We start from the raw sequence: 13941 nt of genomic DNA on the forward strand, positions 1-13941 counted from the left end.
ACGTTCACTTCAGACGCTAATCTAGGTATTCTCACACAGGCATTTAACAGTGGGTAACATTTACAGTCCCTTGGACTGAATTACAACAAAAATGCCTTTCTGTGTGGGTGGGCCTCATCCAATCAGCTCAAGAGGCTTAAGGACAAAATCCAAGATTTCCCTAAGAAAGGATGAGATCCACCCATGGGTTGCCAGCCCAAGCTCCTGGCTGAGTTTCTGGTCTGCTCATCTGTCACACAGGTTTTAGACTTGCCTGGGCAGACCCACAATCTGGAAACCCAGTTTCTCCATCCCCATATGTAAACAAGATAAATACATGCCTCCACCTCCTCCTGCTCCTGTTTCTCTGTAGCCTGACTGATGCTCCCACGTTAAAGTGTGAGCTGCAGTTAGAAACTGACCGTGACCACGTTACTGGGCAGGCTGTCCCCAAAGTTCCAGCTGAACCACTTTCTTCTCCAGTACGCAAATCACTCACTTTTTTGTGCCTATAGAGATATTGCCCATATCCAACGATACTCTTATATGTGTTCCTGTAAAACCAACTGGCGTTGCTACGCTGGAAATAATACTTGAAACATAGTGCCACTCTGCCTAGGCAATCCAGCTTCTCCACAGACATTGCATCACTGGGTTGATGGCAAGGACTACCAGTCCCATGTGAGGACTGGCTGAAACTGGTTCAGCATGGTCATGGCTTGATGATATGTGATGTGGAACTCACAGACTAGGAGGAGAAAAAGAGTTTTGCAGGTGTGAGCTTCCTATGCCTGAGCTTATGAAAATACAGGTCCAGTCTCACAAGTCGGAATTCAAGCGTGGGACCAAAGATGGCCATGTTACTGAGCTCCTTGGGTGAGCCTTTGGCAAGTACAAGTCTGAGAATCATTTCAAAAAAGGAAGTTTTTTTTTTTTTTAAACCTGGGCTGTATTTTAACCAGTTTGGTGCATGGATATACAAACTGAAAGTTTTAGAAACAGAGTAACCATTTTCTGAGTCAACTAGAAAAGTGTGGAGGTCCCAAAATGTGAGCCTATTTTCAGAGAGGTGGAACTTACTTTATTCGTTCAACATTATTGCCTGTTTCTACCTCAAAGGTTCCACCTAGATTTAGGTCAGAGTTCTGCCCTCTCAACGTTATTGTCAACAGGTGTGGCTGATAGCCAGACCTTGTATTTCAGAAATAGAGAAGTAGATATGTTTCTACCCCAAACAAAAGTCTAAGGATCCAACTAAGTCCCAGCTCCCTTAAGGAGATAACAATGAATTCCACACAGGGAGTGGTTTCCCTGCAGAATGTTTTGGTCTAGGGTGTGCCTGTGACTTGTTTTGTTCTAGCAACAGAATGTTTAACTATGGTTGTAGCCTTTGACCTTCAGTTAGTATGTTCATTTCCTTGTATCATTGTTAATGTATTTTTTTTTTTTTTAAATCTTACTCCTACCTCTTGGGGTTGGGGTATTTTAAGCTGGCAATTTCAGTTCTCACTGGAACTTCCTCCTGGTACTATTCTATGTTTTCTGTTTTATTATTTTCACATGTGTGTCTTCATATTCTTTACCAATATTTCTAAATCTCTGTGCCCTTACCCCGACAAGTGGTGTTTTTGTTGGGGTTGGTTCCTGACAGAAAAGAAAAGACTAAACACAAACTTTTAATTTTTATTTGTTTTATAAAAATAGATTTTTTAATGCCTCTTATTATTTTCAAGAATCTGTTAAAAGAGAATGAAGCTATCCACAAGTCATTGATGAGTGAGTCTGTCAGCTTCCTGCCCTCTGTTGACTGATCCTTGTAGGCTGCTCTGCCTCTTGTCCTGAGACCTCTCCTGCTGTCTCCCAGGGGTCACATGGACTCTTTAACCTAACAAATACACATGACATTTGCCATCCAAAGACAAGTAGCCCTGACAGAAAATTTCACAGAAGCTTGTGAGTGGCCTCTGATACCAGGTCATTGTCTGACAGGAAGATGCCACATTGGAACTTAGTCCACTTTAGTCCCCTGGCCAAATGGACACAGCTGATGGTGAAACCCACATTGATTGAACTGGTAGCTTTAATGTCCTTACTGGAGGCCACTGTTTTCCTTCTTCGAAATTCAATAAAGGAACTTTATGTTTAAAAGAAGTTCCTCAGAATGACATGAACTTACTTTTCGAGAAAAAGGGTGTTAGCTTGTATTTAAACGTGTGTCTTTGACAGAAACTAAAATAGCTCTTTGTGTTCTTATGAGTCCTTTATGAAAGCAAGACTTCAAGATCTACAAGGGCCAGTGATGGGATCTTCCGTGAGTTAGTAGCCACCGTCATCTGAAGGATCTACAAGGGCTAGTGATGGGATCTCTGTAAGTTAGTAGCCACCATTATCTGAAGGATCTACAAGGGCTAGTGATGGGATCTCCCGTAAGTTAGTAGCCACCATTATCTGAAGGATCTACAAGGGCTTGTGATGGGATCTCCTGTAAGTTAGTAGCCACCATTATCTGAAGGATCTACAAGGGCTTGTGATGGGATCTCCTGTAAGTTAGTAGCCACCATTATCTGAAGGATCTACAAGGGCTTGTGATGGGATCTCCTGTAAGTTAGTAGCCACCGTCATCTGAAGGATCTATAAGGGCTAGTGATGGGATCTCCCATAAGTTAGTAGCCACCATTATCTGAAGGATCTACAAGAGCTTGTGATGGGATCTCCCGTAAGTTAGTAGCCACCGTCATCTGAGTGATCTGCAAGGACTAGTGATGGCCTCTCCTATGAGCCATTGTTGTCTGACTGCTTGTATTCAGCCCTTGGGCTCCTGTCCTGGTCCTGAGATTGGCCTATCCTGAAGATCATAGATCAGTTTTTTAAAGAGGATGAAGGGGTTGGGAACTCTTTGATACTAAGGACAAAACTCTAGGTAGCAGGAAGTCACTGGCAAATCCTTCCTACCTCCAGGGACAAATGCGACAGTGGTCTCCATTGTGGAAACCGACTCTGCATCCTTCTTCCAAAAGAGTAAAGCTGAGGGTTCAAGTTAGCGCAAATGAAGCCCAAGTCTCTGCTTTCAGTGGTGAGGCCAAACCAAACAGCGTGAGAGAGCTACACTGTGAATACACCTGTGTAGAAATGGCTAAGAAGATTAAGGACATTTGTCTAAAAACTCTAGAACTGATATCAATGGACATGTATCTCTACTTATTGGTGTAGATAACAATATCCAGCATGCAGTAGATTAGAAGATTTAAACACATGTGTTTTGATTCTATTTTCTAAAACCATAACAGCTGGACATATCAACATACACATATGAAGAAGGACTGGGAGCTGCTCCTGCTAAGATTAAGGATTAAGAAACTAAAGATTATAGAATTTACCTGCTCTGTGGGTTTCCTAAAAGACAAACACCTAAGAGAAGTAGTTTAAAAGGGAGAAACTCATAGGTATCCTTGTTTCAGTGGAGAAAGACTGGGAAGATAAGACATTCCCTGTATAGGGCCTAGGGAGAAGGCTCTGTGATTAGGAGCGCTGACTACTCTTACAGATGAACCAAGTTCAGTTTCCAGCAACCAGCTGGCTGTAACTCCATCTTCAATCATCTGTAACTCCAGTTCTAGGTGACGTCATAACCTTTTTTGGTTTCTGTGGGCACTGTTCGCATGTGGTGTACACACATACATGCAGATAAAACATTTTACAGTGATGTGTTCATGATCACTGAGTGCCAATACATCCAGAGGACCCACCTTTGTTACCTTTTCAATGCTGTGTGAAAACCCATGACCAATACTTTTACTGGGCTCAGGGTTCTAGAGGGTCAGAGTTCATGATGACAGAACCAAGGCAAATCCACAGGAGGCTGGAGCAGCATCTGAGAGCTCATATCTTGATCCACAAGCAGGAGGCAGATAGCATACTATGGAAAGACATGGGCTTTTGAAACCTTAAAGCCAACCTGTAGGGTTAGCCCTGCCCATTTGGGGGGCATGTTCGCCTCAGGCTAATGTTTACGTATAAATCTGGCGAGCGTGAGCCCCGCCGCTCTCTTTTTTGTATTTCCTGCTCATCGCTGGATCCCTGGTGTTGTAAGCTATTCCCTCATTAAAATTTGCTGTTTCATATTAAGCTAGTCTGGTTATTACGCCCATTACACCAACCCCTAATGACACACCTTTTCAAAAAAAAAAAGCTTCACCTCCTAGCTTTTTCCAAACAGTTCCACCAATGGAGACCGAATATTCCAACAAATGAACCTATGGGAACCACTCTCAAACCAGCCTGTGACTTCAAACAGTAACATTTGCAGGAAGAAGAGAGGAAGAGGGATGGGAGAAAGAAGAGGAAGGGGAGGGGAGAAGGAGGACGAGGAGGAGGAAAGAGAGGAGAGGAGAGAAGAGGAGCAGAAGGAAAAAACATGAAGGGGGAAGCAAACAGATTCATTTTGCTAACAATAATTCTCCAATTAGAGAACTCAATTTCTGCATTGTGAATCTGGTGATGAAAATGTCCTGAACTTTAGCTCTTAGCATCCCATTTGTATCTTGAGGAGGAAAATGTTCCCCAGAGAAAATCTAGAACACGAACTGTGAAGGCTCACATTAGGCTGGTGAACCAGAGTGGACTTTTAAGCCTGGTGCTTGACTCGGAAAGACTCTAAGTGCTTTGTAGTTTATTTTTGGAAAAGAGAATAAGATCAGGAGGAAAGTGGGTCAGAATAGCAGGGATGGGGCATGGGAAGAATCTTAGCTTTTATTTTTCCCCTCCCAAATGATAATAAAAACAAAGAATATTGCTTTGAGTGAAGAGGGACAACCCCTGGGGTGTCTGCCGTTTAGAGACAGTTCTGCCAGGTGACAGGCTGGTGACTGCGGTTCGCTGGCCTCATTTCCTGGGCCTTAATGAATGTGCCCCCACCCTTTTTTTGTCTGAAGGGTTCTGACTTCATTTGAACAATGCTGAGTCAGCTCGCAGTCCTGAAGTTCAGACAACCTTGATACTAATGGAGGGCTAGAGCTAGCCGACAGGACAAGTGTTTCTCAAGAACCTGAAACACAATGTTCTGGGGCAAATGAAAACCCAAGGACAAAAATTTGAAGAAAAAAAAAAACCTGATCTAGGAATGACAGCTTGCAACTTGCTTGTTTTTTAAACAATAAAAACACACTCATTACAGAAGGTGGGGACAGAAGCAAACTACAGGAGGAGAAATCCTTCCCTAACACCTGGATACTATTGTTTACATTTGGGGATATTTAACTTTTCTTCCTGGGACATTTTATGTTTCGTCTGTTTTATATAATATTGCTCATTTTAAATATATATTTGTATTCTATATTCTAACCTTAGGTTAAGAGGAAAGAATTCCCAAGTTCATTTTATTTTAGCATCTACTTACCGAACGTTAAGTAGCTATAGCATATGAAAACAACACAGTTTGTTGATTCTCTCTTAGACATGAGAATTCAAGTTGCTGCTTATTAGTTTCACTGAGATGAATGTTTTTAGGTGTCCCACATCTGATCACTAGACCAACTGATAGTGAAAACAAGTTATTGGGAAATGTATTTTAATATAGTAGAACTCATTACAGTTCTGGGTACCACATATCTGAGCGTCAGGGAGAATGGATCGGGTATGGGTGGCCTCATACTCCACTAGTGTATTGTGTTAAGGCTGAGGTGATAAGCTGAGAATCAGAGCTGCTCACTGGGCTTTCCTAGAGCAAATCCTCTGTCAGAGACCAGCTTTGACAAGGATACCACTAACCAGGGCAGGGACATGGGGATTAGAAAAATAAGTAAAAAGAAGGAAGACGCAAGTGAAAATAATACAACAGAAGCATAGGATAGCACTGGGAGGGAGTTCCAGTGAGTACTCAAAGGGTTTGGCGTTAAGGTTTCAACAGCCCGTGTTTAATTTTCCATACACTTTTATACCCCAATACAACAGGGGGAAAGGCAAAAGATTGCTTTAACATGATACAAAGGACACTTAGAACAGTTACTTGCTTCAGTGCTTGAGACATCAAGCCATCAATTTGTGAGAAAAGCATTTTGTTGTCTAGACAATGAAGCCACCCTAGACCAAGTATCTTGAAGGCAGCCACTCCCAAGGTCAAACCTCCTATTTCAAAAGAAGGAGCAGAGTAGGCTTGAATTCTCTGACCTTTGGTCAGAATGGAGTGAATCTACCTGTCTGGGCCATCTTAATGTCAATGAGACCAAGTAAGCACACTCTAGCTCAGGGTATAGCCACACTTGATGTCAACAACTCTGAAGAAGCTGAAACTCTCTGACCTTCAGACAAGGTGGAAATAGGCTCACAGTTTTGGGCCTCCACACTCCTGGAAGAGTCAAGAGAGGCTTATCTGAAGAATAGGTCGGGGGGGGGGGGCGGGGGGGGCAGGACGGGTCAGGTAAGAGAGGGTGTACTCCGGAAGAGGAATGTTCTCACGTAGTGGAAGGAGCTGGGGAGGCAATCAAAGATGAGCAGAAATCAGAGCTCTAAGACCTCGTGGTAGATAAAGACACTTGATAGACTTTGTGGCAATGCGGGATAGATTGCAACAAACAAAAATGGCAAAGAAAATTATTTTTAAAATCCCTTGGGGGCTGGGGAGATGGTTAGATGGGTTAAGGGACTTGTCGCCAAGCCTGTTGACCTAAGTTGGAGCCTCAGAAATTGCATGGTGGAAAGGAAGGACCGACTTCTGCAATCTGCTCTCTGATCGCCTCATGGGTAGTGTGCCAGCAGCAGACATTTTCCAGCGAGTAACTAGATGAATTAATTAATTGTGATTAATTAAACAAATCATTTTAAAATGTCACTCTGGACCCGGCACACATAGCATCCCCTCAAATCATTTGATGAGTCCATGAAGGAATGAAAACCCGTTGGTCCAGTGCATATGCTGACCACTGGCCAAGTGTTCGGTCCTCAGTGTTTTCCCGATGAGCAAACATTACTTCCCACCGATGGTTTAAATGCTCAATAATTTACATCTTGACCTGCTTTTGTTCTAAGTGTGTCAGTTATCAGGGTAACCCATGGCCATCAGCAGCAAGTGGCATTAGAGCCTGGGGTTCACAGCAAAGTGCTAAGGAGCCCTATGCTTGTGCTTTTTACTCAAGGGTCACAGCAAATATTTTGAAACTCACTCCAGAAATTTCTATTAAAAGTGTGAAAACAGTCTGCTCATGCAGACTCCGCAAAGCGATTCTATGGAGATGCCCTAGAGACCATAGGCGCTCAAATGCTTGTTTGGTCTTCCCAACTATGGATGCTTGGCTGCTCTCTCTCTAGTCCTTGACTCCTGAGTCCCTTTAAAAATTAACATGACAACTGTGTGATTCATATATTTTAAAAGGGAACACTAATTATTTAAAAAAATTATGGCGATTGACCATTCTATAGCCCAGGAAATGAAATATAAACCTATTAGTGTATATTGGGATCATTTTCTCCACATTTTGCTCAGTATCTCTGAAGCCTGGAGCTGTTGTTAATAAACACTGGAGGGGGCGATGGAGCTGCAGAAGGCGATGGAGCTGAAGCAGGTGATGGAGCTGCAGAAGGCGATGGAGCTGAAGCAGGTGATGGAGCTGCAGAAGGCGATGGAGCTGGAAAAGGCAATGGAGCTGGAGAAGGCGATGGAGCTGCAGAAGGCGATGGAGCTGCAGAAGGCGAAGGAGCTGCAGAAGGCGATGAAGCCGGCACTTGTTCGTTGGCACCTGGGTCAGGAAGCTCCGGCTTAATTAGCAATGTAAACACCAAGAACAGATGCAGTAGAACCATATGGCCTCACCAGGGTCATATTCATGGATAAACAGGAGAGCTGATAGAGACAAACAGAAGATTCGGGTATCGTCCAGTGCATTCTCTCATTGTATTCATTTGTAAAAACACAATAAAATGAATGCATAGTCTGGTCTAATATAAAGAAATAGAAAAACACCCGGCTAGAGATTAAATGTGGAGGGACTCACTGGCATGCAGGGATTAATTCTTTGGTTGCAGATGCAGAAGAGAGTGGATGTGAGTTGGCCCTGGTTTTATAACGACCTCTGGCAGGAGCTCAGCTTTTGCCTTCTTCTGTCTAGGAAAGAGAGTACGGGCAAGGGCAGTTTGGCTCCATTAAAGTTTGTCTGAAGCTCGAGGGGATGAGTGTGGAGTTGTAGTTGGTGCTTGTCTCCAAGGAGCCTGAAGAAGAGCTCTCTCTGACTACCAGACACGTGTAGATGCCACGCATCAGATCGAGTTCTATAAAGCCCATGTCAGGGGCAGAGGGGGTCAGGTATTTGATTTATGTAAAGCACCGTGGATATGAAGAGAAGCTTTTATGGGGTGGTCTGGGAAAGGGTGGCAGTTTGGTGTGGTACTTAGATGCAACGTTGAATGGAAATAATCTGCTTTGCTTTTAGCAACATGTTTTCGAGAAGGAACAGTCAAGTATTTTGAGGATCTTCCTATTCTGGGTGTAATGACTAAGACCTCTGTAAGCCACCTGCTCTACAGTAAGTAAGCAGAGGGTGGAGCCAAGAAACGTGAACCTGGCTCCCCTCCCCTAGAGTTCTGTTAAATTCCTTACTTGCTAGTTCTGATAGTTTCTGGATGCTGAGAAGGACGATTAGGAAAATCCCATGTTCCGGAAGTTATTCTGTTTTCCACTTTAGAGGGCCGGTGGGAGGGCTTTGCCCATGGGCTCTGTGGGTCCATCTTTCAGAAGGGGATGGAACAAGCTTAGGCATGAATAGTTTGCAATGAAGAACGGCTGCTTGCAAGGAATAGTTATCAGGAAAATTCATAACAAGAAAAATAGCCAAAGAAACACTGAGTGATACAGCAACCAGGGCACATTTCCAAATCTTCCTGTGTGTCAACAAGTTACAGTTCTTCGTAGGGCCCGGAAATGGAGTTTCCACGCAGAACTTTCTACATCCCACACGCCAGTGAGCTCAGCTCTGGGAAGCCTGGCTGAGCTCCTTCTCACTCATTTCAGGAGAGATTCTGGTCTCATGGGAAAGGTTCTCAAGACACCTTTTCTATCCCCCTTACTCCAGGGCGGAGCTAACTGACAGGAATGAAGAAAGGGATTCTCCCAGCTGTTCAGCTGGAGAAATCTCTGCCTGTTCTGCAGCCGGGCTAGTCCAGAGTTAGCTTGGGTTGAACGTGGAGTTAGACAGCACAGAGGGCTCCAGTCCCCGGGTCACCGTGAAAGAACACCTCCCCAGTCAGCAAGTCCAGGTTTGAACTTCCATGAGGGAAATAAGTTCACCAGAATCAGGGGTTTTTTGCAGTAGCCGGTTTTTTCAAGCCTTTTTTTTTTTTTTTTTTTTTTTTTTTTTTATCTTTTGAGCAATTCATTATTCCCCAGTTCTTTAAGGCTGGTGACTCAGTTTGCTTAACCCTGGGGGAAACTTCAAAAACTATGGGATTTTGCTGAAAGACAAAACCCGTTTTGTTTCTGGGATGTTTGGTTTACTTTCTTTGGAAGCCACCGGATTAGTCAGTAGCTGTGAGAGCCATCACATAAAATTGTTTGAGTACAACCTAACTCGGAAGGAGAGGTGAGCTAGCCTGGTGCCATGGTGCCCTGTATTTTGAACACTCTTGCAATGTGAAGCGTAAGTAGTTTCTTATAGTAATGACGGACGCTGTGAAGTTTCTGACTCAGAGATAATTGTATAGGAATATACAGGAATTTCCTCAACCCCTCAACCCTGTCTCCCCCAAAGCCATCAGGGCGTATAATCACAGAACAATGTCAACCAGAAAGCTGACACAAACACAAACTACAGATCTGATCACATCCCACAGCTCTTTATGCGCTGTTTGTAAGCGGAGAACCGTGTATCGGGGCATCACACGTGTGGCTTTGCGGAACTGGAATCTTCACATTAAGATGCAAAGCTGAATATTCTCCCAAAGTCCTGCTCTTGCTAATCCTCCACAACTCAACTTCCCTACACCCTAGCCATCCCCAACCCATAGAAGCCATAAACCTTCAAGGCTCACCTGGGGTGGGGGGATGCACATGCTCCAGGAAGTCACACTTGCTAAAGGTTCCCCAACCTCCCAACCTCCCCAAAGAGTGCCACCAGTTGGGGGCCAAGTGTTCAAATATGTAAACCTGTGGGGGATGAGGGACATTTCTCTCTCAAACCACCGCATTCATATGATGTGGCATGTGTGTGTGTGTGTGTGTGTGTGAGAGAGAGAGAGAGAGAGAGAGAGAGAGAGAGAGAGAGAGAGAGAGATCTTTTTCTCAGTGAAGTAAATGTTTCCATTCCAACTGGGATTTTGAAAAACTTTGAGTTTTGAGGGCTCTTTTTGTGCTCCACACTTAAGTTCCCTCATTGGCTGTGTGGTAAAAAATGCATTCACTTTCATTTATTTTTATCTTTTTAACAAAATTTTCATAGAAAAATTTTATTTATATTTTAAAGCTGGTGAAGTATGATATGTTAACTTTTTCTTATGAATTAAACTTTCTAAATCTCAAGATTTTTTTCATTTTTTTCAAGATTTTTATATATGTGCACATGAATGTATGTATACCATGTGAATGAAGTAGTCTGGTTAGGCCAGAAGAGGACAGTAGATTCCCCTGGAGTTACAGACGGAGCTGCCATGTAGCTGCTGGGAACATAACCAAGCCTTTTGGAAGACCAGTGAGTGCTCTTAACTTCTGAACCATCTTTTAAGCCTTTAACCTGTGTTTAAACTCCAAGTATTTTACCCTTTTACATACACATCCTTGATCTGTCTTGTTTTGGCATAGAATCTTGAAGACAGAGACTGCTTTTTCATTTCCCAGTCTCCCAGACCCAAATAATAACACAGAAACCATATTAATCACAGCACTGTTTGACTAACAGCTTAGGCACATTTCTAGCTAACTCTTACATCTTAAATTAATTTAAAATTTCTATTAATCTATGTATTGGTATAAGGTTGTGGCCTACTGGTAAGGTTCTGGTTTGCAGCTGATGACTTTCTCCTTTGGCAGCTACATGGCGTCTCCTTGGCTCCACCTACTTTCTCTCTATATCTCTGTTTGGATTTCCTGCCTGGTTTTACTCTACTAAGCCATTGGCTGAAACAGATTCTTTAATAAGCAATGTTAATAAAATATATTCATAGCATACAGAGGGGAATCCCACATTAGAACCTCACCTAGCCCAGGGCCCAACAGCTGCCTCCCTATCAAAACCTCCCAAATGCTGGGACTGCTGGCCTGTGCCACTATGTGCTGATTCTGCAATCCATTTCCAGCAAGTTCTTATATAGGGTGTATGTGAGTAAGTTTCTTATTTCTTTCCTTATGAATGTCCGATTGTGTGTACATTTTTATTTTATTATTATTATTATTATTATTATTATTATTATTATTATTATTATTATTATGGTTTTTCGAGACAGGGTTTCTCTGGTTTTGGAGCCTGTCCTGGAACTAGCTCTTGTAGACCAGGCTGGTCTCGAACTCATAGAGATCCACCTGCCTCTGCCTCCCGAGTGCTGGGATTAAAGGCGTGTGCCACCACTGCCCGGAGTGTGTACATTTTTAAAAAAGAAACAGGCATTAAGTCAAACTGCCCACGATAGTCTCTGTGTTTTTAAATTCTCTCAAATGACAGACTGGGAGTCAAGGCAGAGGTACCACTGTGGTCTCTGTTTGCATTCCTGCATATCTATAAGGTTTTGTAATGGTTTAAGGCAGGTTCTTGAATAAGCAGTCACAGATCAAATATAGTTGGCAGACGCAACTGTCCCATACACTGTTTGTGAAAAATATTTTCTGTAATGGCTTCATTCTCCTTGGGTATATCCTCAGGAGTGGAGTGCTGGGTCATCTGGTCGTTCTGTTTCCAGTTTTTTAGAGGAGCCTCCATATTGTTTTCCAGAATGGCTGTACTAATTTACATGTAGTTAGGAGAAACCACTTATAGAGTTCTACACCATAAGGTGACTATATTCTACAAGGCTAGGGAAAGAACGTGAAGGGTCTTATGTGTCCTTTTACTCTTGCCGTGATGAAACACCATGACCCAAAGCAACTCAGAGAAGAAAGGGTTTATTTGGCCTATGGTTCCAGAGGGATAAGAATCTACCACTGCAGGGAGGCAAGGCATCAAGAGATAAGCAGAGTAAGTTGAGAGCTCACATCTTTAAACATGAGCCCTCCCCCAGTGATGCTCCTCCTGCCAGGCTCCGTCACTTTCCCAAACAGTACCATCAACTAAAGATGAAATGTTCAAATACCAAAGCCTGTGGGGGACATTCTCATTAAAATCACCACAGTTCTTAGCACAGAGAAGGAGTCACTGTCCCAGGGGATGAATATGCTAGTTACCCTGGTGTGGCCTTTGTCCATGATATACTTGTATCAAATTATTCTTTACCTCAAAATAGGCATAAATATGTGTGAGCTACAAATAAGAACACAGTAAAGTTAATAAAAATATTTCGAGCGAATCTAGGAGAAACGGTGGCAGCCATGATAGCCATCTCCAGCACAAGATGGCCATCTTCCTCTGCCTCACTCACTCAGGCTGTCTGCAGACAAGTAACAGGAAACAGAGCAGGAACAAAACCGCTTGTGTTGCCGAGGAATTCTGAAAAATAAACAGTAATCAGGAAGAGTGATGAGGGAAGGGAAAGGATTACAATAAATGCCAATGTTTTGTGTTCTGGTCTGCCTTGTTTTAAAGTTTGGTTCTGCTCATATTGAGTCCTGGTCTGAACAGATGTGGGCTTAAGTCTTGTGACTGTCTGTGGGCTTAGACCTAGAGTACAGATCTGGAAGGTGCGGGGGATATCACCACACGTGAAGGGGAAGAGGCAGGAACAAGACCTGGCTCTTGGGGTCTCCAGCTGACTCTGATCACTGTTGATAGTGTTCTTAGGAGAGTTAAAAGTGGGGAGGTGTGGGGAAATGGGTTTCTTCATGTAGAGATCTATGTCAAACTCAGAAGCATGTAGATGGTATCTCATTCACAATAGAAGAATTAAGGGGCTCTGGTATTATCCCTCCCTACCCAGAAAACTGACTACATTGGACCACAGCGTTTGTAAAGAAAGTTTTACCTCAGTAAAGAAGGTTGAGGAAGAAAGGCCAGCATAACAGGGAATCTGTGGTACTCTCTACTCAATGTAGGCCCCACATGTGGAGGTAAAGTACGATGTAGCCAGATCTATGTCCTATGAAAACACACAAATGGAAGAGGGGCTGCTTCCTGCAGGGAAGTCGCTGTGCACCTTGCTATCTCTGCTCATGGCCAGCTCCATGCCAGACCCTGTTGTAGGCAGAGAGGTAGCTTTGTGAGCTGCTTGTTCTATAGTGAGCAGGATGGTGCCATGGTTTCAATCAGAAGAGCCCCCACAGGCTCATCTGTTTAAATATTTGGTCCCCAGCTGGTGGAACTGTTTGGGAAGGATTAGGAGGTATAGTCTTCCTTGAGAAATTGTGTTAATGGGGACAGACCTTGAGGTTTCAAAATACTCCTGCCATTCCCAGTGTGCTTTTTACTGCCTAGTGGTTGTAGGTCAAGATGTGAGCCTGTCACCATGCCTTCTCTCTGCCTTCATAGACTCCAACCCTCTGGGACCATCAGCTCAATTAAACTCTTTCTTTTATAAGTTGCCTTGGTCATGGTGTCTTATCACAGCAACAGAAACAAAATGAACACAGAAATTGGCACCAGGCCATAGGGTATAGAGGTGACAGACCTGATCATGTGTTTTGGGGATGATTGTGATGTCATCTGAACTTTGGGCTAGAAAAGCCATGAAGTACTCAGAGTTCAGTGGGTCGTTGCTTAGGGGTTTAGAAGAGAAAGATGCATTCCTGCCCTGACTTCCCTGGATGATGGAATTCCTCCACAAGTTGTCACCAGGCTTGATCACAGCCTTAGAAACTCTGCCTAAGACAGAGGGGCTGCTTCCTTCTCCTGGTGGGGAGAC

This window comes from Chionomys nivalis, chromosome 13 (assembly GCF_950005125.1).
Source record: "Chionomys nivalis chromosome 13, mChiNiv1.1, whole genome shotgun sequence".
Taxonomy (NCBI): Eukaryota; Metazoa; Chordata; class Mammalia; order Rodentia; family Cricetidae; genus Chionomys; species Chionomys nivalis.